The 26,054-nt window shown below is 39.1% G+C and overlaps 1 protein-coding gene and 1 long non-coding RNA gene across 3 annotated transcripts in view; one reads left to right on the forward strand and one right to left on the reverse strand.

Moving 5' to 3' along the window:
- LOC122551485 overlaps positions 1 to 24,032 on the forward strand; it is a 41,716-nt gene extending 17,684 nt beyond the window's left edge. The window contains exon 3 of one of the 2 annotated variants that reach the window (XR_006312112.1): positions 23,233 to 24,032. This is a non-coding gene — a long non-coding RNA (uncharacterized LOC122551485). Of the gene's footprint in view, positions 1 to 20,633; positions 20,696 to 23,232 lie in introns of those variants that run through there. The other variant, XR_006312111.1, reaches the window with a different exon arrangement.
- znf804a (zinc finger protein 804A) overlaps positions 1 to 26,054 on the reverse strand; it is a 352,607-nt gene that overhangs the window by 267,909 nt on the left and 58,644 nt on the right. The gene's annotated exons all lie outside the window — the stretch shown is intronic.

Raw genomic sequence — 26,054 nt, forward strand, 5'->3', positions numbered from 1 at the left:
AAGATGATTAGGGATTTAGATAGGGTCGACAGTGTGAATCTTTTTCCACGTATGGAGTCAGCTATTACGAATGGGCATAGCTTTAAATTAAGGGGTGGTAGGTATAGGACAGATGTTAGGGGTAGATTCTTTACTCAGCGAGTCGTGAGTTCATGGAATGCCCTGCCAGTAGCAGTGGTGGACTCTCCCTCTTTATGGGCATTTAAACTGGCATTGGATAGGCATATGGAGGATAGTGGGGTAGTGTAGGTTAGGTGGGCTTGGATCGGCGCAACATCGAGGGCCAAAGGGCCTGTACTGCGCTGTATGTTTATATGTTTATATGGTATGCCAGCAGAAACAAGAAGATACCCCCAATTGGTCCAATTAGGCTGCAGTGGAAGCCTGTCTATCACTTTTTCCATCACCAGCAAAATGGGATTGTGGCAGAAAGATGATGGTACCCACCCCACCCCAACCTAAACAAATGCTTTTATATATCATTTTATCAGCTCCTAGTCTATTCCTGAAGGTCCTGTAAAACTCCAACCCACTGTGGCTTTATTTCTAGGTAATTAGGGTGAACGCTTTAGAGTGCACAAAAGTAAGGTCATGAGATTGAGATTTGAACTTTCAGATGGAGGCCACATAAACAAAGAGTTATCTTGGCTCTGGGTTAAAATGTTCCCACTTTTAAAATAAGAGGAATATAAAGAATAGAAGAGAAAATTAAAGGGAGAAAAAGCAGTGGATAGGTGCAAAAAGCTACAGATAGGGCTGCAGTGAGAAGCTCCCTTGGGTGCTGACTGAGCAAGAACTGTCTTGCTGAATGACCTGTCTATTCAGTCAATACTTAAAAAGCTAATAATTAAAGGTGAGTTCCCTATTGATCCCAGTTACCTGTACTTCAGTATAGCAGCAGTCAGAAAATACACGAATAGTGCTATAAACAATCTAAATGGTATTAAGTTAAATGGACTATTGATTTTAGTGGGTTCTGACCTTTTCACATTTTGTGCTATTTCTCTTTGCAATAGATCAACATGCACTATTCAATTAATAATAAATGTATTGCCACCCGGGTTCCAAATTTCATTTGGATTTTAAACATTTTGAAATCACCTTCTTTCTGAAATTATAAGTTTTAAGTTTTAATACATATGTAATGTTGAAAATAACCTTAAGAGTAAATAGAGGATCTGTGCTAATCATGGTTTCACATATACCTTCCTATTTCATTCGGGAACAATTTTCAGTATTTGTTCAGCTATTTCGTTCTTGCATTGCTTTTTCAGTATGCTGCTGAACATTCCTTAATTAACTCTTATGAGAAAGAAATCCCCATTTCTCGTTCTTTCACTATTCAGCCGATATTTCTAAAACTTCTCTCCTCCAAAAAAGAAGGACCACTCTATTTAATTCATGATGACTTATTGATTGTAATGTAGCAATTGGTGCATTTTATATCATTTCAATTTCTTGGGATATTCTCAATTCTTTTCAGCATTTGAACTCAGCAGAATTGAAGGGCTAGGTGATTTTGTTCTGATTCAGAGTTGAGAGTATTACTAACTGAGCTATGGTCGCCATAGCACCACTGTCACACTAAGAACTGCATGCTGATCAATTCCTATCCCTTTGTCCCTCTGGTAGTAGCTTCTTTAGAATAAGTCTGAGAGAGAGTGACCTGAGGAGGAGGGAGATAGAGGTGAGGAAGATGTGAAACAGGTGGGGGAGGGTAGGGTAATGTAAGGGAGGGAGGAGGGGTATGTGACAGGAGGAAGAGAAGGACAGAAATAGATAGATAGAGGGAAGGGTATTTGTCAGACTGTGGAATGTTTGGGGGATAGGGTGCAGCACTGTGGATCAGTGTTTAACACCGCCGCTTCACAGCACCAGGGACCCAGGTTCAATTCCAGCCTCAAGCAATGTCCATGTGGAGTTTGCATATTCTCCTCATGTCTGCATGGGATTCCTCTGGGGGCTCCGGTTTCCTCCCATAGTCAAAGATATGCAAGTTAGGTGGATTATCCATGCTAAACTGCACCGTAGTGTCCAGGAATTTGTAGAATAGGCAGATTAGCCATGGGAAATGCAGGGTTACAGGGATTAGGGGGGTGAGTCTGGGTGGGATGCTCTTCAGAGAACCAGTGGATTTGTTGGGCCAAATGTAGGGATTCTGTGATCATCATCTAGGATCTCTTCACTGTTCCCTGTAACTTTAATTTCAGCAGAAAATGTAATCTTATGGTGGGAGGTCCTCTAATCAGCATTTTGGATGGAACAACAAAAGGTGATTTAACAAAATACTTCAAATAAATGGCAAACCTCGTGCTGCATAACAATAATTTGTTCTGAAATATATACTAGGAATCTACCCTCACACAGTTTAATTATCCAATAAACTAAATGATATAAATCCATTGGACTCTCTCTAGAACTGTAATCATGCATGTATTACTCCTTACATTCAAAATATATGATATGATTTTTAAGGAAGGTGTGAGAATGAGACCTTCCTAAGGCTTTTTCTCATCCTTAATATTGATTTCCAAGAATATAAAGAGTAAAAACATGTTATATTTATTGTTTGTACTATGTTTACCACATTCTAACAACATTTGTGCTTTTAAGTATTCTTTCATATAAGATTTAACTAATATTTAAAATTAGGCTATTAAGACCACAAACAAACATACAGCAACTTGAATACTTAAAGGCATCTATCAACAAATGCTCAGAGCACTATTTTTGCCATCTTCTGGAGAGTTTGCACACAATGGGCTAAATTTTAAGACAACAGCAGTGGAAGCTGGTGATATTTTCCTGTCAGCGGTTCAACAGTGGTCCATGCATAGTCCCACAGCAGCCAGCCAATTAGTGTAGGGAGGACCAGGGGTCAACCAAATGAACCTCAGCAGGAAGGGAAGCTGCAATAGTGGTATCAGATCTCAGTGCTTATGCCATGTTTCAATGTTTGCCAACCCTGCATTCATGGACTTGGCCCTGATAAACCAAAATCTAAGACTCTTACAGAACAATGTTATACCTGCAAGGAGAAGATAGGCTAGGTACAGCACAGCCAAATTACATTCCCATTGGAAAAAAGTAAGGTAAATAAATCCAGAACCCTTTTCGGAAAAGATAGCCATGTGGACAAAGCAGAAAAAGTAGAGAGATGTTAGGTTCAATATGAAATCTTAAGAAGGAAAGGAAAAAAAAAATGAGAGAGATAGAGACATCACGAGAAGAGATTGACAGACAAAAAGGAATCCAAGGTCTTCTATATGCATGCATAGTTAAAGTAGAAGAGGGATACAGTCACAGCTTAGTATTTTTCTCATTGAGGTAGGGTTGGTAACGAAGTATAAACTGAATATTTTTCTTGCCTTTTCCAAGAACGAAGGTGCTGTCTAAATCATAGTACAAGAGGAAGTATTTGCGATACTAAATGGGCCAAAACATGAACAGGCTGCATTAGATAGAGTGAAAGTTCACAAAATTGATTAATCACCAATAAAGATGACACAGTAACAAAGATACTGATGGAAACAAGGGTGGAAACTATGCAAGCACCAGTCATGATTTTTTGATCCCTTTAGATACCGCCTAAGTGCAAGAGGACTAAAGAATGACAAATAAGTCTAGCGATTACAGGCCAGTAAGTTTAACCTTGATAAATGGAAAAATCTCTTTTCTCCCCCAATTTTAGGTAGTTTCCTAATCAACCTTTTCAGAGATGTTGTTCTGCACCTCTCGAGCAGGTGGGGCTTTGCTTCAGAGGTAGGGACCTTACCACTGTACCACAAGAGAGCTCCAGTTGGGAAAGCTTTTAGAAACACAATCATTTGGGACAAAGTTAACAGCCACTTCGACAAATGTGGATTAATTAATGGAAGCCAGCTGAGATTTGTTAAGGGCAAATCATGTTTAATTAATTTGCTTGAGGGTTTTGTGGTGAGGTAGAGGAAAAGGTTGCTGGAGTGACGCAGTTGATGAATACATGAAAAATCATAAGGTTTGATAAGACATGTCAGAAATAAAAAAGGGACAAAGGCAGCAGCATTACATTTCAAAAAAGGCACAATAGGCTGGTAGAATTGAGGGACAAGTTGCTCATGGAACTTAATGCATGGAAATGTAAGTGACTAATTTTAGTAGGAAAGACAATGGAAAACATAGCATGCAATTTTAAAAGAGGTACAGAACAGAACTTGGGAGTATATGAGCACAAATCATTGAAAGTGGTAGGATAGATTGAGAAAGTGGCTGATTAGGAAAAAAATTGGATTTATTTGTGGACTAAAGTACTGGTTCATTCTCAACTAGACCATTGCCTCCAGGCCACACTTTAGGAAACATATGAAGATATTAGAGAGGGTGCAGAAGATATTCACAAGAATTCTCCCAGGGATGAGGGATTCAGTTATGTAGATAAGTCAGAGAAACATGGGCTGCTTTCCTTGGAAATGAGAAGATTAAGAGCAGATTTGATATAGATGCATAAAAACACCAGGGGTTTGACAGACTGTTGATAGGTTCATATTATTTCCTTTGGCAGAAGGATCCAGAACCAGATGACATGGATTTAAGGTGACTGATAAAGAGACAACAGTTACACAAGGAAAAACTTAGGGAGACAGATTCAAATCAAGGTTTTCAAAAAAAAGATTTGGATAATTTGAAGCAAGGAAATCTACCTAGCCCTGGAGAAAATAGGAGATTGGCATTGGAATAAGGTAATTAATCTTTAAGAGAGAGAATATAGACACAATGAACTAAATGGCTTCCTGTGCTGTTAACCATTCCATGGTTCTATAAGAAATGGTTAGTTAAAGTTCAAGCTCATGGAATTAAAGCCAATTCATGACCTAGTTTGGAAACTAGCTGAAAAGCAAGACAGTAGGAATATTGGGCAAGTGATCAAACATCTAGGATGTGATTCGTGATGTCCAGCAAGGATCTGGATTTGGATTCCACTATTCACTTTAGATATTGGGACAGAGAAGTACATATCCAAGTTTGCCAATGAACCCAAAGTAGGTCATAATGTAGACAATGCAAATGGATGCGTAAAATATCAAAACTAACTTCCTAGATTAAGTGAGTCGTCAGACATATCATTAGTGGATTTGATGTGGGGAAATGTGAAGTAATTATTATAAACCTAAAAATGAAAGAACAGATTACTTTCTATTTTTAGCTGGAAACAGTGAAATTCCACAACTGTCTTGATGCCAGATCATTAAAATGTCATAAATAGGAACAGAAAACAATGAAAAAGCTTAATGGCTTAAGGACTATTATACAAGCAGGTGGGCGTCATTCTACAATTATATCAAAAGCTCTGGTTAAATAAGATTTGGAATACTTTGCCCACTTTAGGAAGGGTTCATTTTCCTCAAATGGAATATATTTACTCAGATGATATCTCGACTCCAAGGATCAAATTATAAGGAGTGCTTTCACAAGTCACAACTGTATTCCCTGAAATTTGAAGGTTAAGGGGATGGGTATCTGACAAAAACATTCACAACAAGGGAAACAGATAGGATATGTGTGGAAAAAATATTTCCTGTGGTTGGAGTGTCTAAGGATAGAGGATGTAGTCAAAAATTGGAGCCTGACATCTCAGGAGTGAAATTAAGAAACACCTCTGTGCTCATGCTGGAACATGTCCAGAATTAATTTCCTTGAACGTTGCTCATTGTAAATCTGTTTAAAAACTAAGATTGATTTTTTTTTCTTGCTAAATGTTTTAAGGGATAGGGGCAAAAGACAGCCAGAGTCTCAATGAATAGCAGTTTAGGTTTAAGAGACTGATAGATTGCTCCTGTTTCTATGACCCTGTGTACATCACTAAACAGTACTAAAAACCCAAATACAGCCTGCAAAGATAAATCAGCAACTAAATTGCAACTTGTTAATGATTCCAAAACTCATGTCTTTAAGGTGTAATTCTGGCTGCTGTACACATTTATGAATAGTATTAGCTGGAGTGCTGAGATCAAAGATGACAGCACAGATATCAAAACAGTATTACATGCTGACTATATAATAATCTGCCCACTCCCATATACTTCTGCTGCATTCTGAATGTTTGCTTTGATACTAATAACAAGATGACAATTTGACATATATGTCAAAAGATACCAAAACTGCTCCATAATACTGAAATTGTGGGGCCTACAGAGCTTAAATCCATGGACTTCCTATTTTAAGGAGCAGTTGTGAATGCAAGCTAACTTCCCTTCCGAGTTACTTTAGCCATATGCATTAATTCTATTTTTATTGCAGTTTATTTTGAACTTACTGACATTGACAATTTTTTTAATGCACTTCCATGTTTCTGTCTTCAAATCTTCCCTTTTATATACATCCAAAATTGCACCATTTTCTTTCCTCATATATAATTAGATCCATTTGTATTTTAACTTAATGCAATCACCTAGAATATAGATCTAGTATAAATGTTAGAATTTTTTAATGTCGATCCCTCTCTCTCCTTGTCCTGCAGACCTTTAACCTTTACATTAAAGCACATATGTTCAAAGTCAAAACATATATAAAAAACTCCAATATTTAAACTAATAAATATTGTTGAGACATTTTCTTTGGACTTACCATGGCTGCTCGCTATTAAAATAATAGCGGCTACAGAATTAAAGACAAATATGCAGCAAGGACCACCCTAAGATAGCCATGCTGAAGGCCAATGTGTTTTTCAGGAGAGGTTACCATAATAATAACCATACCACAAATTGAAATTTGCTAACAAGTCTTTTAATATCCTTTAATCTGCAATGTTTACATTTCCCATGTGAAAAGAGAACATGACCCTTTCATAATATTTCTAAATTATCTTAACTTTAGCATTAATTGTCTCTCTTGTGTGTTCATTAGTTCACTGGCTGCCTAACAAGTGTTGATGTGAAGAAGAATTCAGCTCATCTGGTATACAGTTATGCTGCAAAAATCCCATGAGTTTGAATTTATGCATAGAATCCAAATGACAAAATGATCTACTGTATTTTGAAATACAATGTAAAACACTGACATAGTAATTCCTAAACTATGGTAATTTATAAAGCATTCTGATCTTTTCCATGTTCATTATATTGATGAAGGACAAATATCAAAATACAAATATTTCCCCTTTATGTCAAGTGGCATGCCAAATCTATTAACATGGACCTCCATTGTGAAAACTTGCCTCGCTCTAATTGCAGAACAATATAGTGAAATGTCATCTTCATCTGAATTATGTTGCCCTTAGGACGAGTTGATATTTCCAAATGAGAGCACGGTGATGTGAAAATTGTATTGTGGGTAATTTGGGCAACTGGCATTAATTTAGAAATATTGTTTTAATAGATGTTCTGCTCAATTAAATGAAAAACCAGTATTAGTAGTTGCAGCTTTTTTAAAAAAAAAACTGTATTCAGTTCTGTACTCTGTATACCTGCCTCTCAATAGTGTGATTTGACACCAATTTTCTAGCATGTGCTACAGTAAGGTTAATGGGAAGCAGTAAGAATCATTCTAGACTGTACTAAACATTGCTTGGTTTGCTCACAATTCTTATAAACATGAGAAGTGTATTTACATATGAATCTTATAACTGGAAAATGCCCCAATGCCAATCATGGCCAATTAATCTAAAGCAAAGAACTCTGGATATCTGAAACAAAAAAAAAGACAATGCTGGAGAAATTCAGTATTTGTGGAGAGAAAACAGAGTTACATTTTGAGTCCAGTGACCTTTCTTCCGAGTGTTTCTGTCTTTGGTTTCATTTGCTACAGCCAATTAATTATTTTTCTGGTGTTGTTATTTTCATGTTAAGAACTAACAAGGAGATTTTTAACATAGGTGGCTGTGTGTCTGCGTTTGGGTAATGCTTGTGGTTTGCATTTGTTGGTTTGGCTGTGCACAGTCTCAAATTCTGCAAAAGATCAATTCTGTCAGGAAGCAGCTCCAGCTGATGACTTATACATTCCAGTCCATTGCTTTAGGCTGAGTGCTATGACACCTTCAGAAGGAGGAGAAGTGTCAATTTCAATGTGTTAATCATTCAATTACAGAGATATAATCATGGCTTTTGCAATTTAATTGAAGCTCCATGGGTTTCTTGAAACTCAGCAATGAAGATAAACAAAGAGTATAGTGATGATTTATAGGACTGAAGATTTGTCAGGGAAACAAACCAACAAGCCTTGACTTCACTCAGCTGTTTACTTTCACTAGTGTGAAAGGCTTTGTTCATTGTGTTACTGCTGAAAGGTGACTTTTACAACTTCAAGGTGCTATCAGTACTTTGGAAGTCTGTACAGCTGAACTGCACTTTGGAGCTCTGTTAGATCAGCATGATTGCTACTCAAGTTGTGATACTTCGGACCTCAAATGAAGAGCATGATCAATATCAAAAGCACCAGCAGGAACAGGACCAGCAACTGCCTGCTAAACATGGACTTGCAGCTCCATAGGAGAGAGGGAATCAGCAGAACAATGCAGCTTGCAGGATGCCACGCCCACCACACAGCTCCATGAGCTGAATATAACCTTCTCCCAACATGGGAACACCGGTGACTGAAGGGGCTTGGAATTTAAAGTCAGGTGGTAGCAGATATCTGCAGCCTCCTAAAACAAAAATGTGTTGCGTGTGGACCTAGTGGCCATGCTTCATCACTGGCTGTCAGAGTCACAACTGGCTTTGACTTCTTTGCCTTTGTCTCCTTCTAGGCTCTGCTGGAGACATTTGCAGGAGGCCATGGTTAATATCCTACAAATGCCGAAGACTAATGGTATGTTTTCTAGTGCTGGCAACTCTACATACCCAGTGATGCCAGTCAGAATGAGGACATTAACAATTGTCTCCAAGAGGGAATTAATAATGATCACTGAGGAGTGTTTGCCGACTGCAAGGGTTTCCACCCCATTAATGTGCAATTGGTGTGCAGCCACCCGAAGGTGCCTGCACTGGTGTTTGCAGGATTGCTGCGCATCTGCAGAGATTGTTTCATCCTGCAGCAGGCTGCACTGTCAAAAACATTTGCTCCCGAAACCAGTTACTATCTACTTGCTTGAGGCAAGGCTTGGATGGCTGTTGTGATGCAGTGTAGTGTCCCAACTCCACACCAAGGAGCCCACGTTCAAGTCCTACCTGCTCCAGAGGTGTTTAATAACATCTCTGAACAGGTTGATGAGGAAAAATAGGTCAATTGAAAAATGTTTAAAAATTGAAACAAGGCTCAGGCCCTCTTATGGTACTGTGACAGTGTCCCTAGCCCTGGACCAGGAGGCTCAGGTTCAAGTCCTACCTGCTCCAGAGAGGTGTAATAATATCTTTGCACAGACTAATTAGAAAAACAGCAGTTCAGGCAGCATCCAAGGAGCTTCGAGATCGACGTTTTGGGCAAAAGCCCTTCATCAGGAATAAAGGCAGTGAGCCTGAAGCGTGGAGAGATAAGCTAGAGGAGGGTGGGGGTGGGGAGAAAGTAGCATAGAGTAAGAGCTTCAGGGCAGAGGAAATGACCTGGGAGTTGCAGAGGGAGAGGAACTCCCTGAGATTCTTGTAGAGAGGAGGAAAACTTCAAGGCAGGCATCCTTGCAAGAGGTTTCGCAGTAGGGTTAAAATCAACGAGATAAAAATTTCAAAGCTCCTTGGATGCTGCCTGAACTGCTGTGCTCTTCCAGCACCACTAATCCAGAATCTGGTTTCCAGCATCTGCAGTCATTGTTTTTCCCAAATTAGAAAAACAGGCTGAGACAAGGCTGGAGTTGCTATTATAGTGCAGTGGTAGTGTCCCTGTCTATGAGCTAAAAGACCTGGGTTCAAGTCCCACCTACTCCAGAGGTGTGACATAATATCACTGAACATGTTAATTAGAAAAAAAATAAATAAATACCTTGAGACCAATTATTTAAAATATTTGGGTGACCGCTATTAGGGACCTGACCAATAAGGACTAGGATTATACAATAAAAATAATTCAACAATAGGTTGCGTCACTGAACAAGTCTTTGGTATGCTGAAAATATACTTCCAGTCCTTGGACAGATTTGGATGCAGTCTTCAGCAAGCAGGGTCTCCTGAACAGAGATGGTACAGTGCTCTCTGGGAGGTAGTAAGGTTTGGATCCACAGGAAGAATGAGGTTCAGAACATGGAATCTCTTCAGAGGTTTCTGAAGAGGAGAAGGAGATGGCACATTGTCCAGCCAGTGCACTATTGACAATTCTCATTATTGCCCTGGTTGCCCACAATACACTGCTCTTCACTATAGTTCATCCAGGTAAAAACAATGACTGCAGATGCTGGAACCAGATTCTGGATTAGTGGTGCTGGTAGAGCACAGCAGTTCAGGCAGCATCCGAGGAGCAGTAGAATCGACGTTTCAGACAAAAGCCCTTCATCAGGAATACAGGCAGAGAGCCTGAAGTGTGGAGAGATAAGTGAGAGGAGGGTGGGGGTGGGAAGAAAGTAGCATAGAGTACAATAGGTGTTCGGGGGAGGGGATGAAGGTGATAGGTCGGGAGGAGGGTGGAGTGGATAAATGGAAAAGAAGATTGGCAGGTAGGACAAGTTATGGGAACAGTGCTGAGCTGGAAGTTTGGAACTGGGGTGAGGTGGGGGAAGGGGAAATGAGATGAGTTTGTTTCAGGACATTGGTTGAAGAGCTTCAGGGCAGAGGAAATGAATTAAAAAAAAACATTTCTTCCTCTACTCTCATTACACAATAACACTAGCACAAAGCAGTACTAAAGACAACCAGACATCTCTTTTGTAGCCCCACTAAACTCCCTATTCCATGTTTTCACTGGAAAAGACAACAGTAGAAACAGCCCTGTCAACCCTGCAAAATCCTCCTTACTGAGCTGTTTGGATCCTGGATGAGCTGTCTCACAGACTGATCAAGCAATAGCCTGACATTGTCTTTAATATATAATTCCATGAGTCTGACTATTTCCTAGGCACCATCACCATCCATGGAAATGTCCTGTCCCACCAGCAGGACAGGCCCAGCAGAGATGGTGCTACATTGGTATACAGTCAGGAGGGAGTTGCCCTTGGAGTCCTTAACATTGACTCCAGACCCAATGAGGTCTAATGGCTTCAGGTCAAACATGGGCAAAGAAACCTCTTTGATTACAGCATACCATCTTTCCTCATCTGACGAATCAGTACTCCTTCGTGTTGAACAACATTTGGAGAAAGTATTAAAGATAGATAGGACACAAAATGCTCTCTGGGTTTGAAAATTCAATGTCCACCACTAAGCATGACTAGGCAGTATCATTATTGTTAGAGCTGTTTGGATCCTAATGAACATAACGGCAGGTAGTGAGGGAACCAAGAAGGAAAAACAACCTCATCCTTCCTGCTACAGATGCATCTGTCCATGATAATATTAGTAACAGTGACCACTATATCTTTATGGAGTTTGGGTTCCGTCAGCGCCACTCGGCTCCTGACCTCGTTACAGGGTTGGTTCAAACATGGATATAAGAGCTGAATTCCAGAGATATGGTGAAAATGACCTTTGAATTCAAAACTGCATTTCACCAAATGTAGCATTAAGGAGCCAGAGAAAAGCTAGAATCAATACATATAGGTGGCAAACTCTCCGGTGATTGGAGTCATACCTGGTACATAGGAGGATAGAGGTCAGTCATCTCTCAGCACCAGGACGTCTCTGCAGGAGTTTCTCAGGGTAGTGTCCTAGGTCCAAGCATCATCAGCTGCTTGATCAACAATCTTCCCTCCACCATAAAGTCAGAAGTGAGGATGTGCAATCATCAGCAAACAATGTTCAGCATCTTTCATGTCTCCTTAGATATTGAAGCAGTCCATGTTCAACTACAAAAGATCTAGACAATATCCAGGCTTGGGCTGACAACTGACGAGTAACACTTGTGCCACCCAAGTACCAGGCCATGGCCTTCTCCAATAAGAACAAATCTAACCACCCGACAGTCAAAAGGTGTTACCATCAGTGAATCCTCCTGGGGTTTATAATTGGCCAGAAAATCAATTGAACCTACCACATAAATGCAGTGGCTCTCAGAACAGGTCAGAGACTAGGAATACTGTGGTAACTAACTCACCTCCTGACTCCCCAAAGCCTGTCCACCATCTACAAAGCGCAAGTCCTGAGAGTAATGGAATACTTCCCACTTGCCTGGATGGGGTGTTGGGGAAAAGGGCTGCTCTCTTCTATACCATCCTGTTTACTAGGTCCCGAATTGCCATTGCAGTGGCAGGAATTTCTGGCAACTGAAAGACCAGAAATAAGGCTGGCATCAAACATGAGGGGTACCATAGGGTAGTGATAGGTAGCTAATGAGGCCGGTCTGGAGTGATCAGAGAAATAAACCAATACTTAGTCAAAATACAGTACAATTCAGCTGATAAATACTCTTCTCATTTTCAGAGACTCCTCCTCTGAGAAGGTCAGAGTGATATTTACATTGGATTTTCATGTGTTTTTAAACCTTTCTGCTCTCTTTCGGTCAGTACAATGCCACAATCCTGCTGTTGTCATAATGAACAATGCCTTCCTTGTGTCACTTACAGGCCTATTCTCTCAGCTGTTGGTAACTTCATCTTTGTGTTGTTACAGTCCTGAGCAGCACATCCAAGAGGGTGGGGGTCACTCACGTACGGAACAGTTTTGGACATCCTAGACTTTATTCCACCAATTCCTTATGTCCTCTTCATAACTGCAAATGTCATTATACGGTATCTATTTTGGATTTTTCACAGATATGTCCATCATTGCATCAACTCACACAAACAGTTAGTGAAATCCAGAAATAACATGAAGATGCAGTGTCTGTATTTAAAAGCCACTGCTTAAATGTGTTACATTTTCTCTGAGGTTTCCGGTACTCTACTGAACTCCTCATCTTCTATTTCAGGTTCTCCACAAAGTTAAAGTAGTATAATTTTTTGACAGTTAATTAAAAATTCACAACCAATGACCGAGCATCTGTTATAAAGTTTCTTGACCTCCCTAATGTCAACTAGCCTTATTGTTTATCTGTGGGGAGAAAAAAGTTCTCCACCATCTGTCACAGGAATTCACTGTCAAACTGCCAATTCTTCTTTCTCATTTCTCCCTTTTCCCAAAAATGACCTGATGATCTACCCTGTCACTTACACCCTCATTCTTATCTATTTACCTTCCACCTCCCACCTCTGGCACACAGCCAGTACTTCTCTAAGTCAAAGGGCTGCAAACTCACGTGCATTTGACACATTGCCAGTCTGGCCATAATTTATTCTGAGATTTAGCTTCACCAGGATTTATTACCACATCTCGCTCTACTCTGAGAAGCATTATTCCTAGAACAATCCAGGTCTATGTTTCTCCAAAGACAAGTATATTCTTAAAATGATTTCCGTATTTTCAGTGCTAAGTAAAAAGCTAATTAATTTCTTGTTTTAAAATCATGACTATCCACCTCAGTCGCTATTTGCCAGTCTTGCTCTTGCCTTTCTGACTTTCCCCATTTCTACCCACCTGAGCTATGATCCTGCTTTATTGCAGTTTCTCATCTTACCTTCTGTCCAATCTAAGTTAATCATTTCCATAAGACCAATTACTTCCTCCTTCAATTGATGCTCCATTCAGTATTTTACTATTCAATTTACTTCCCTGGCTGCTGCATGAGTGAAAATGATTAATGACTCCCTTTTCTCAAACATGATTCCTCTTGCTTTCAAAGCTGTTGTCAACATTCCACCTCAAATAAGCTATGATTCATTCATCCGTCATTCACAGCATACCATCATTAACTGCTTTTTGTTTTCTTTTCTGAGACCCTAAAATGCATTGTTGCCATGTACCTCTTCTGAAACTCTTAGTGCAGCTACTTTTGGTCTGGATTCTGATCAACTGGCAATATGGAGACTGCCTGGTCTGGGCCATGCTCTGTAACACTAACAGCAGTGCATTATTTCTTAATTTTGTTCCAAGTCATTCAATCCTTGAAACTTATCTCCTGGTGTTCCACTCCTGACGGAATCCAATCAACAATGGCTTGTATTGATACATAGAGTCATACGCACCACGCTCTGTGTGAAAAAGTTGCCCCTTAGGTCACTTTTAATCTTTCCCCTCTCACCCTAAACCTATGCCCTCAATTTCTGGACTCCCCCAACCCAGGGAAAATACTTTGCCTATTTATCCTATCCATGCCCCTCAATTTTGTAAACCTCTATAACTTCTGGATAATGCCATTCAAATTCTAACAAGGCTCTCCTCTTCCTCATCTGTACATGTGTTCAAAGCACTGAACACCACCACTTCTAAAAACCTCACAACACAGTTACTGTCACCTATCATAAAGCATATTTTTTCGAATTCCACAGTAACCAAAAGCTTGTTATAGATATTCTGGAACAGGTATCACTGGTGCATTGCCTATGAATTTCAGCGAAATAAGGAATATTATACAAGATTCAACTCACAATAGCTATCTAATCTGCAAATAAGAAGCAGGAATGTCGAATCATCTACTGCAAAATTTGTTCAGTCAAGCTTAATTGATGAGACCATTAGTTTGTGATGCAGAGTGATGCCAATGATGCAGGTTCAATTTACAGAGCAGCTGAGGTTACATTTAAGGTCCCATCTTCTCATACTGTCCCCCTTGCCTGAGGCTTGGTGACCCTGAGGTTAAACCACCACCAGTTGTCTCTCTCTAATGAGAGAGCAGCTCTATGATCCACTGAGACTATCACAAAGTTACTTTAGTCAAGTGCAAATGAACATATATTGGGGCAAGGCTTCCATCATTTGCTATTTTAAATGAAATAATAAACACATTTATAAAGAATGAAATTATGATTTGTTCCAAGTAGTGAACACAAAACTTTCCAGTCAGACTGAACATAAATTAAATTTTCACTTTAAACTAATTACTAAAAAAATGACGTAAGAGTGATTTTGCTGTTTGAATCTCAAGAGGGAGATTTCAGCTTTGGTCAGGGGTCACAAAACAGATGGGAGATCAGCTGCTCATTATCAACTTCAATAGAGAGGAAAATTGAATCGGGTAGATAATGAGCAACCAATCCATTACCCAACTCCCCCCATTTTGTTTAATGTCAAGGTTAAATATGACCCTAAAATAATCACACCAATAATCCCACAGCGTTATTAAAAAGACAATTCCCATTCTTCCCTTTTAAAATATAGTCAATATTTAGTAATAGCTTGCAGACAGCTGCATTTCTTTTAAGTGCTGCTATGAGCGTATGTCATGTCAAGAAGTTAGAAATATGTGTTTCTACAATTAAAATTGGAGAAATAGCTCACAAAAGACAGTCAATTCTAATTCATTGTCACTTGTATTGTACCTAGTCATTTGCTTTCCCTCTCTTTATGCTTTTATTCTTATTACCTAAATTAGGAACAAGTTTATTTGTCTATGGTAGCACAATCTGATGACACAAACAAAATTTTCATTTCTTCCAACTCGTATGTGTGATATAAAAGTGGTAATATTCTTACACTGCCTGGATTTTCTGACTTCTTTCATGTTTATTTTGTTTTATGTAGCTATTTGCATTTTTGTAATTTCAGTAATTCATTGTATTATACTGAAATAGGAATGAAAGCAGCTCACCACCACCTTCTCAAGGGCAACAAGGGATGGGCAATAAGTGCTGACTCAGCCAGAGAAGTCCACATTCCATGAATGAATAAAGATTGTTTTGTTTTGCCACAATGAGTCTATTCTATATTCGACCATTACGAATGCAGGTCAGAGCTAATTTTGCACTGTATCAAGTTAAGGTCTGTTCTATTTGGGGGTTTTGTTTATAATGCATACTCAAATTAAATCCTTTCACAAACAGGGAAAATATGCCAAAAATGATCATGGAATGATGAGAATCCAGAGTAACATGTACAATACGCTCATGGATACCCAGAACTATATAAAAAGATGAAAATCACCTCACTATCCTACAAATTTGAATTAGAATACTTACAATGTGGAAACAGACCCTTTGGCCCAACAAGTCCATACCACCGTCTGAAGAGTATCCCACTCAGACCCATTACCCTACATTTTCCCAGACTAATGCACATAAACTATACATCCCTGATCACTGCAGACAATTTAGCATGGCCAGTTCACAATACCTACATGTCTTTGGGCCATGGGAGGAAAACCAGAGCACCTGGAAGAATACAAACAGACAACAAGCAAACTGCACACAGACAGTTGCCTGAGACTGGAATTGAACCCAGGTCCCTGGTGCTGTGAGGCAACAGTGCTAACCACTGAGCCACCGTACCACCTGCAGTGCTGGATATGTTTGATTTTTGAAAAGAACAACAAAGCTACTTAATTTGCATATGGCTCATATCCAGTATGTATTTGACCAGAGTTTTGACCATATTGATTGAAACTAACATACTTCATAAAACTAACTACTAATCTACTAGTCCTCCAAGATCAGGTAGTGTTTTTCAATGCTAACTCTGTTTTATACCAGATGCAATCTTACAATCACCAAGGGTAACATTTAGACTCAATAATGCCCATTTATTGTGCAACAAAGCCCCTAAGTTGGAGAGTATACTGGACACCATTTTTACAGAGGAATTTGCACAAAAATACCTCGGTGAATTTTCCCAATGGAATCAGGACCATCTGTGAGTCTTGACCCTTCACAGGTCAAAGGTGGGTTCACAGTTGAAGTCTTCCAGGAGTTAAGTTAACTCAGACTATTTCCATATTTGTCTTCTAATTAAAGGCCATGGCCAGAAACAAATAAACTAAAATGTAACTAATTGATGATTCCTTTAAAGGAAGCTGGAGCGTTGACATGCATGTGGTTTGATATGATAGTCAGCTCCATGAAGCTGAGAAACAGCATTAGATGGAACACTGAAATCCAAAATTATAGCACTGGCATCAATCAGGATTGCACAGTGCTTGACAACATGGTCTGCTTTCTGTAAGCTGCTGGAAGACTATAAGGGTTAGATTTTGCCACAGATCAGGACAGCTTTGAAGATAAGCAAGCCAGCAAATTCATGCTGCATCAAGGTACGCCAGGTAACTGTGCAATTGTACTGTAGCTGATTCCTTAGTGTGGATGACCTTTCATGCCAGGCAAAGATCCAGCCCAGCAAAAGGCCCACTTCGCAGCAGGTTGACTATGATGGCCTTCTTTCCAAACAGATGGATCCTCCAAACACATTAATAAGTCTCCAATATTGCCCGCATTTTGAGGTGTTTTACACCCCTGAACTGGTCTAGGAATTTCCAGAGACTGAGTCATGTTCTGGGGACTTGAATTCAAGTCTTGCCATGGAGAAATTAAGAGTCTAATGATGATTATGAAGCCATACCTGTTGTCAGCAAAAAAAAAAACCCATCTGGTTCACTAATGTCTGTTAGGGGAAGGAAACTGCTGCCCTTACCTAGTCTGGTCCACGTGTGACTCCAAGCCCACAGTACTGTTAACTGCCCTCTAGTTGGTGCATCCAATAGTTGTTTAAAGTTTCAGTACTCTACAGGGAATGGTGAGGCAGCAGTCTTTTCTTGTCACATTGTATAGATTGGTTCCTCCCTGACATGAGCTGACTTCTTCTTGGCATTAAGCATGACTGGGAGAATGCGCAGAGGCCAGGACTAACAAAAAAAAACTGTTTGTAAAGGGAGAAGGTTGAAGCAGCAGGGGATGGTGGGGTGGTGTAAGGACTCATGTCCACAGCGTGCATAAAGAATCAATGTGTTGAATTATTGATTACAGGAGTGCTGTGATACCCTGGAAGTTTCTTCATATATTGGTATGCAGCGGCAGCAGTATGAACTTCCTTAGCAGCACCGTTTGGCAACAGGCTGTTTGCATTGCAATGGAAACTGAAACATCAGCCATCAAATGCTGCTTCTTAGTTGGTTCCACATGTGCACTGTAGCTAAGTGGGGTAGGATCCTGTGCCCAGTTCCAAGTTGGAAGTTGGACTCCTTTACGCTCTTTGTCCTTGAACTCAAGCTTTGTAGTAGACCATGCATGTGGGCGTAAGCACTAATCAGACTTCCTCTGTAGTTTGCTTCAAAGTCAACATCTGTGTCCCTTGGGGTAGAACTAATGTGCAACATTGCCCCCTGGCGAACTGGCACCTGTATTATCTTTTCTCCTTGCCCTCCTATATTGCATTTGATATTTCATCACATGCAAATCCTGTTGCTATGATAACCCCTGAGAAACACACAATATTGTCAGAGCTGATTCGGAGACCTGGTGTTGTGTGATTTTTAACATCAGAGCTGGTGGCTGCAACTGTGAAATTAATATCATTGTGTCTTCACCACTTTCAGTCTAATCTTCATCCTTGCCTATATGTAAAAGGAAATTGAGACAATGTTGGTTTGTGGTAAGCAGGAAACTAATGTGTATGTCATCCAAAACTTCAGTTTTATGGGGTGAGGTTGAAGTGCGGGGGCACAAGGCAAGTGGATGAATGAATGGATACCCTCATCTTCCATGGTTCCAGTCTCAGCCATAGTCACAGTCTCAGCAGTGACACTTCCAAATGGATCTCTTCTTTATTAAGTTGGAGGCATCTTTCTCCCTTTCCATTTAATTTCTGATGCCACCTTCGCCTGCAAGAGAGAGACGTGTGTAAGTGAATGCCATGTCATTTCTGTGGAAGATTTGTCCACTATAGTTGAATAGCTGGAAGTGCGTACAAGCTATGAGCTGTTAGACTTGTAGCTGTGCTAAATTTGTAAAGGTCAGGTGTAACATGAATGTTGTTTATGTTTATTAATGGAAATTGGTAGATGGGCCATACAAGAATAGTCAATTGAACAGCTGCAGACAGTAGTTGTTCAGTTAGTATCATTGAAAGATGAATTTATGAGCCTTGACCACTTGTGAGATCATTAAACCTTCTCCTGCACTGAATCTATTTCCTTGGTCTGTACTTTTGACACTTGTGCATTGGATTCTGCTCAAGTATTGGGAAGGTTTTGATCCACCTGCAAATGCTCTTCTATCCTAAACATCAAGATCTTCAGTTCAGCACCCAAAATCCTTGGGTGCCCACTCTGTCCTATAGTCAGCCCTTGTTGATTATTGCTCATCATTTTTTTTTTCGACCCGATATTCCTCAGCTCTTCCAATAGCCATAAAACATAATCTCTTTAAAAGACAGATTGTCAAGCACTACTTAAAACCAATGATGATACTGAGCTGTCTGCTGTTGCATGTAGCCAACGAACAGCACAAAATGTGCTGGATACATCATTCATGAACTAGAATATTAAAGAAATGCTATCTTGCTGTTAACATATGTATCCAGATGGAGATGAGAATTTTACTGAGTTTTTACATTTGATATGGGTATTAACAAGTAGTAACTCTTTATTGGAAATGAGATTTTCTTCCTCTGTAAATTCTGACTTTGTAAGAGAATTGTGTAACAGGAGCCATAGGCTACTGTTATTGACCTACAATACCATCAGAGTACATTATTGATTTTATTCTGTGCACAACAGATTCTCTTTTCTGAATGTCCATAGTTTTGTTCAAAGTTAAATTTCATGGGCATACTATCACATTTTTAGAAGACAAAAGTTAGCTTACCACAGACTCTATGATACATTACACACTATGTATAAAATTGCAAAGCAGCACAAAAAGTAATAATTGACAAGTGAAACAAGGCAAAGAAAAGAATTGCCACTGTCATCAGGAGTGAGAACCTGCTTTTTGACCATTTCCAACTCTTGCCCCAGGGAAACAGCTATAAATAAGACAGTAAATCTGCACAAACTGGCTAATAGTTACTCATTGTGCACCATTTCAAGTCATCACAGTCTAGCTCGTTGACTACAAAGTAAAATCAATAAGGGTCACCCAAAAGAAAGCTCTGTTAAGGGAGACTGTGGGAATAAGAAAACCTCGAGCTGCAAGAATGAAATTGAACCAGAGAATGTGTTTCATACAATGTAATAAACCAAAATTGTGAAGAATTCATTCTGACTGCAGATGAGCAGTCCCAGTGGAGACCAGCATCAGAATTCTTTCATTTTCATATTAGAATTCATAGCCTTATTAGAGATGTACACCAGCCTTCATCCTTGAACATGCTAGTCTGTCTCAAAATATATGTGCTAGGTTTTACCAAAGAAAATTATTAAATGTGCTGAAATTAAAGATTTAGATATAACTATTTTAATTGTACTGTGGAGTCTAGATTTCTGCAAATTAATGTCAGTTGTATTACATATTTCTAAATCTTATGACCAAAACCATATTGGTGTCCTAATTATTCTGAGCTAGGGAAATTTGATTCTAAAATATGGAAGCTGCACAGCTGTGATTCAGAACAATCTGCCATGGTTAATAAGTTCAACTTTCCTAAGGCTTTTTTCACCATTACATAATATTATGCATGCATGAACACTCTTATTTGTTGGTCACTATCTAATACAATGTCGAATGAATAATACTTTGCATAAAATTATACATTTGAGTTCACTTTTATTTAAAGGTTTTGCTTTTCATTTTTTTGCAACATTTCTATAACTGATGTTCTCCCTTTCTCTTTTTTCCATGTTACACGGGATCATCACAATGCCAATTCTTCACCTTCACCATCCATTATTTTGGGTTTATACAGTTTACCCGTAGTTTTGGCACATAATTTTACTGCCAGATGCCCATCCTGCTATCAACCATCCAGACTAAAGGCCAGTACTATTATATATTGGCTTATCTGCTTGAATGTCTGAGTTCTTTCATACCAAATAATTCCTGGAGTGGGAATTGAATCCCACTTTCTACAGAGCCACCCCTGCATCATTCCCAAATTGATGTGGAATATACAAAAACTAAGTTGCTCTCACTGAAATATTCTTTTAGCCGGAGATACTACAGGACCAAAATCCAGATATGATGATCCCAGGATTGGCTGCACCTAGCATAATCAGTGAGATTACACTTAAATGTAACTTCAGGAATTTACATGCTTGTGCCCAGCAGTTATACTTGCAGCTATTTAGGCAGTTCAGCAGCCCACAATGGTTATGCTTTTGGAAACTCCAGTGCCTATTATTTATTTGAGGTTTCATGTCCAAGCAGCTCCCTGAGGACTCCACTCTGAGCCATTTGGATCTCCAGTTGGATCTCCTTGCACCCTCCTAAGGAACCATAAACTCTACGTGAAACAATTTCTAATTTTATATTGAATCTTTGCAACCATAAAGAGAGGTTCTACCTCTAAACCTCTGACTAATTTTGGTTTTATAAGCAAAAGATGGACACTGCACCACCAGAAATGCCAACTGATTCTCGGATTCTAATCAGAACCTGAACTGTTTCATTTGGAGTTATGGTGAGACCTTTGTGGATTAGTCAAAGAAATTCAGTCTTTTGGTGAATTGGGAATTGAACAAGCTTTGTTCATTTTTCTTGGTCACTTTGTGTCTCAATTTTAACCTTATCCATTGGATAGAACCTGAACAAACTACTTACTCTCTTTGATGCCAATTATTTTCAATTATAGTCTATAGGATTGTATTGTGAATTGAGGACTCAGGATTGTGCATACTCTCAACATTCCCTCATCTCCTTTAGTAGAAGGGTTCCACATGAACAGTAGTTAAACATAGTTTTTTTGACCCCAAATAAATAGATTGCTGAAACAGCACAGATATATACAATTTAATGTTCTGTTATATCTTAGGATACTCATGCATTTTTAACTGGGTCTTAGAGAGAAATAAAAAAAGAAGTTGTGCTCTGATTATTTCCTGCTTCCTTTCTCTTTTATTGAAACCTCCTACCAAACACGGTCAAGACTTATTAGGGTAGTGCGCCGGAAACCAAACCCTGTTATTACCAGCGTTGTCTCAAAAGGTTAAAGCTTTTTAAAAGAAATTGGCAAAATCCCCAACCACCTGATTTTCAAACTCAGATAGAAAGCATGGACTAGGTATCTGTACTTGACAATAATCACTGTTTATTCCAGGTTATTTGATTCTCGCCACAGGTAAGCAATTAAATTAAATTAAGTGAATGCTACAAAGTAAAACTCTAAACCCCTTTACAAATACAAACATAAAACGGGGAAAAACTGTGAGCATCTTTTGGACTGGTTGATCTGATAGCTTTTCCCTCGGCCTTTCTGAATGCTTCCATTGGTTTGCAAGGGGCACAAGATGGCTGGGCCACTTATGAAAGGTCTCTTATTTATCTAATTCAAAGTGACAAGAATTAAGGACTGCTAAGCTGAGAGTGTGAGAGTGTGAGAGTGTGAGAGTGTGAGAGTGTGAGAGTGTGAGAGTGTGATTCCCTTATATAAACAATCCCTTGGTTCCACTTTCATCTGCAGAGCATTGAAAACCACAGTGGTACAAACAGTGTTCACAATTTCCGACTTTCAAAACGTGCAGCCATCCTTGTAAATCTTTGGGTTTCAAATAGTTCTGTCTCATTGCAGTCCACACTTTGTAAAACACACAAACAAAACCCCACAGTTGTTACGCCACTTACTTGGAAGTAAAATGGATGGTTAAGGCCTCCATAATATTGACGTGCAGGCAGCTGCACTCTATGCCTGTTCTAGTGGGAGCTGGATAGATAGCATTGAAATGAAGGGCAGCGGTTAAAGTTGTTCTCTGTTTCCTCTGCTGCTCAGATGTAAAATCCACTATTTTCTTTCTGATATGTGCAGAATGTGTTACTGTGTCTCTGCTAATAAGAGTTTGAACTGCACAATTTCATATCTATAGAGTTGAGGAACAGATTGTTGCTAACCAATTCCCAGGGAGTTCCAATTGGATGCCAAGGGAATAACTGGAATGGAATCATTTAATTTTTTCCCCTCTTTTTGTACAGCTTACATTTGATCATGAAAGTTCTGGTTGGCAGAATTATTTGCAGCTACATGAGAAGAATTCCACTTCTCAGAAATAAGCCTATCCTTTCAGGTCCTATTAATGAGCCAGTCTGCCTGGTCAATCACCAGCAGTGCTATTAGATATTGTGGGCACCAGGCTCAGTTCCATTCCTCCATATGTCCATTTGTAGTCACCTTGTTTTTGAAGAGACCCATCTTACTGCATCTCAAAAGGAGGATCATCAATATTTATCCATTTGACAACTGACAAACATGGGTACAGGCCTTTACTTGTCGGACAAAAGATGTCAAGAACTTATGAGCAGTGAGGTAGCTTCCCAACCCATTAACACTGTATACATTTCTTTTTTTCCTATAGGATGTGAAGAGCCACAGGAACTTATGAAACAGTAATTCCAAAAATGGAAGATGCTCAGCTTCTTCAAATTTCTTTTTCTTCCTGTAATTAGATATCGGCGATTATCTTAACTTAGATATACGAGAGTCTATTCATATAATAAGCAAAGGTATCCATAATTGGCAGGGTGTTTTATCATTTGGTAAATGCCAACATCTACTTTCAGCAAATAAACAGCTTATGTAGAGTTTCATTTAGCTGTTTGTTATTATATGTCACAGGTGTCCTTATCAAATGCCACATGCTAAGCTTACTCATCACATTGGAGAGATGTCAATCTTCCTGATTAGCTACTGTATGGAAAGCATTCAAGTGCGAAACTAAGAACTGTCCCATGTCAGTGTGACCCCTCACCACAATGCTCAACAACTGATAAGAGAAGTGATTCTTTGGCATTAATTGTGACAAATATCTGGGCAACTGCACTGTGCTTTAGACAACTCTTCAACCAATTTCTATAATCCTTCCTATTTTCTGATATAGATCTATAAATAATCAAATAATCATTTGGTAGTCATCATCTTAAAAGCAATATAATAGCCCACATTTTGTTTAAAAATGAATTGCATAGGCTGACTGACTAGCTTGTTGTGTCTGCCTTCTTCCCCTAGTCTTTCTGTTGAAGAATGTTCCTGAACTGCAGTTCTGCAATATCAGTTTTATGTTATTATCAAAGGCAATTGCAGGTATGTCAAATGTGCACAACAGCATGTGCCACTTTATAGAATATAAGGTTATGTCAAATTTCAACTTCATAAAAATAAGAGCATGAGCGTACTTCATTGAGAAGGTGTAATAAACAGTAAATAGTTTGACTGATTGTCCATTACTGTAGGGTGTTGGTGCCACACATCCATTAGATCATCTAATGACAACATGCATTATAAATCTTTGGCATTTGACATTACTCTGACAGTTTAAGAGTAAATGAATCACTGATTTATTGCATTTGTACAGGCTGATGTCCGGGAGGGGGTGGATTTTTTTTTAAACTGACACTCAAATCCTTGTAATAGCTTAGAATCTGCTTCTGCAATCAAATATAACAAATGCATGGGATAGATGTAACATATTCCAGAAAATTAAAAAGCTGGTTAAAACAGCCATTTGAAAATTACATACAGGCTTGTAATAATTACCGGCCTGCGCAAAGTCTGCTGCTGATCTTCATTTTCACAAATGGCCTTGATGTGATTCAAAGCCAGATATATGATTTGCTGATTGTGCAAAATTAAAATATGGGAATGCAAATTGTTCCATGGAAGCAGCTATTATCCAAAATGACTTGAGAGCAAGTTGGCACTTGGATAAATGATTGGCAAATGGCTTTTAATGTTCAGAAACGTAAGTTAATGCTGATTGAAACTAGCAATTTTAAATATGAACATCAATCTACTATTAGGTCATTACCGTGACAGTATCAGACATCAATGTTATTGCTGTCAAAGTATATATCAAATTAAAGTATTTGTAATGTATAAGGCCCCCTGGTGTTTTGAGTTAGTGTGAAAAATTTTCCTCATGCACAGATATGATGGAATGTCAGCATCATAGAAATGCTTGAAGTCATGCCATGAATCAGGTTTGTTTTATTTTAATCTTTCAATTTCTTCTTTACTTATAATGAATGTTCCGTTGTACACTATGCTGCAGTAATATGCTACAAGCATCATTATTATCGGTGACTTTACAAAAAGAAATATCGAACATTTCTTGTGACTACAAAATTGCAAGTAAAATATAAAAAAGAGGCGATGTTTGCCACGGAAACAACTACATTGAAATTAAGCTCCAAAATTAAGCTCTTTGTAATAAGAGTGCAAGAAAAATATTTCACGATGTTTAGTGACACTTTCAACCATATTCACGCGTCTACAAATTAAGTCAATATATTTCAAGGTTCGAATGGTATTTTTAATCAACCTGTTCAGAATTGCTATCACATACCTCTGGAGCAAGTAAGTCTTGAAGCCAGGCCTCCTGATCCAGGAGTACTGCTGTGCCACAAGAGATCTGGTTGTTAGAAAGTGGATGTTGAAGATGACTAATATAAATTTTGAAAGCTAATACCGGCCAAAGACACAGAAGGTTACATTTAGAGCTGATTTTCAAAACTGTTGATTACCCTTGCTTAGCCATCAGAAGCAAGTTATTAATAGTACTATTAAATTATTGGAGATGTTGCTGCTTGACCCTAAGTATTATGACAAGTGTCTTTCAGACAGGGGTCTTGGAGCAGAATCTGTGTTTCGGAGATCAAATCCTGGTTCTGTCTAGAAACCATGCCAGAGATCATAGGAATGACCAAAGGATACTACTCATTGTCTAATGAAGTTCAGTGGCTGGACGATGAATAGGAGGCCCTACATGGTACAGCATGTGGGTGAAGAGGGGTTGGAGGGTGGAAAGAGAGAGAAAGAGAGAGTGTGAGAGAGTGTGAGAGAGTGTGAGAGAGTGTGAGAGAGTGTGAGAGAGTGTGAGAGAGTGTGAGAGAGTGTGAGAGAGTGTGAGAGAGTGTGAGAGAGAGAAGATGGAGCTGCTACATCATCCAAAACGGTGCCCTAAAGTTCCAGGTAGGGGCATTCATGGGGGCAGAGTTAGTCATTGGTTTTAAAAGAATCTGGACTGCTGGCTTCCCCATATTGCTTTATGGGGTCACCTACTTTCACTTGTCATGTTCTCCCTTACAAAGAACTCTTTTCTACTGACTGAATACTTCCAGTCATCCCAGGTGAACTCATTTTAATTGCCTTAGCTCCCTTTTTTAAATGGATCAATGTTGG

The sequence above is a fragment of the Chiloscyllium plagiosum genome, chromosome 7, assembly GCF_004010195.1.
Source record: "Chiloscyllium plagiosum isolate BGI_BamShark_2017 chromosome 7, ASM401019v2, whole genome shotgun sequence".
NCBI classification, from domain to species: domain Eukaryota; kingdom Metazoa; phylum Chordata; class Chondrichthyes; order Orectolobiformes; family Hemiscylliidae; genus Chiloscyllium; species Chiloscyllium plagiosum.